Source organism: Chrysochloris asiatica, unplaced genomic scaffold, assembly GCF_000296735.1.
Source record: "Chrysochloris asiatica unplaced genomic scaffold, ChrAsi1.0 scaffold00399, whole genome shotgun sequence".
NCBI lineage: Eukaryota > Metazoa > Chordata > Mammalia > Afrosoricida > Chrysochloridae > Chrysochloris > Chrysochloris asiatica.
In genome coordinates this window covers 180,800-182,226 of record NW_006408917.1, presented here as the reverse complement: position 1 = coordinate 182,226, position 1,427 = coordinate 180,800, and positions in this window count along the sequence as shown.

Genomic DNA, 1,427 nt, shown 5'->3' with positions numbered 1-1,427 from the left:
CACCCTTGGAAACCCTGTACAGGGTCGCTATGGGTCGGAACCGACTCGATGGCACTTAACAACAACAACAACAACAAAGTCTATTACCAAAACAACTCCAATCTGAAAGAAGGGGAAAATTTATGAACAAAGATCTAGGTTGTATGAGGTCAGGTGAATTATAGGAAAAAACAAACTGTTTTAAAATGAGGAAAAAGTTAATAGAATATATGGTAACCTGAAAGAAAATTAATACTTCACAGCATACCAAGAAAAAGGAAAATTCAAGAATAACATGCAAATATTAAAACTATGAATAGATGACAGTCATGAGGGATCATCCTCCCTGCCATCCAGACTACGGGTTTTCTGTTAATAAAGCTTGGATTGGATCTTTCCCCATCTCTGTGATTGACTACAGTGACAGGGGGCAATCCCTCATTTTAGATTGGTGACATTTCTGGTGACCACGAAGGGATTTAATGGACTTCTTCTGATATTCAGCCTCTGCTGACCATACCCTTGATCAGTGATGAAAGGAGGTTGGTCTGAGATAAGACAAGATGAAACAGCATGCATCCATGGAGAAAAACTGGAAAGGAACCCTGGCTCTGGCCAAGGCAATTTCTCTAACTGAGCTAAATTACAGTCCAAATGACAGGGGCCTATTGCAGCTAGAGAACTATAAAAGGTACATTCTTGGAGGTCTGAAGAAGGGAGTTTCTAAACAACGTAGTTTGAACATGATAGGAGAAAACCTTAGTTCCACAGAGGAAGAACTACCCTGTTGGGTAGTTCTGTAGAAGCCAACTAAGGACCCCTCTGATTTCTTCACATGAATCTGCCAGGGTTAATGTCTGTTTCCTCCCCTACAGGTAACCTGCAAACCTTCCAGCCTGGAGATTGCGTTCTGTTAAAATGTAGAAAGATGGACCTGACTCGCAGTTAGAGACAAGTGGGCCAGGCTTTAAGAGATCTTGTTGACCACCCCCAATTCTCTCAAACTTGTGGACCTCAAGACCTGGACTCACTACATAAGAATCATGAAAAAACTGAAGAATAATGTGCCATGAATTCTTCCTCTGGTCTCAAGCTGCAATTAAAGCTGCGATGGATTAGACACTCAGATCTAATCCCCTATTGCTGGAATGAAAATGTTTAGATATACCTGGGCAAGCATGTAATGAATGTGTGTGATTTATACTTGAAGGGGGATTGTGTTGAACAATCCTTTACCTCCTGCGTTATTGGAGTTAGTACTTGTACAACACAGCTCCAGCAGGATAGTTATTCCTCTGTGGAACTAAGGTTTTCTCCTACATCCCAACTCATTTTACTATGGGAGAGGCCCTGTAGTTTTGGAAGACACACTACATTCCTATCCTGGATTCAGGACTTGAATGAATCAAGCTACTTGAGAAATTAATTTATCTCCTAACTGTCCAACG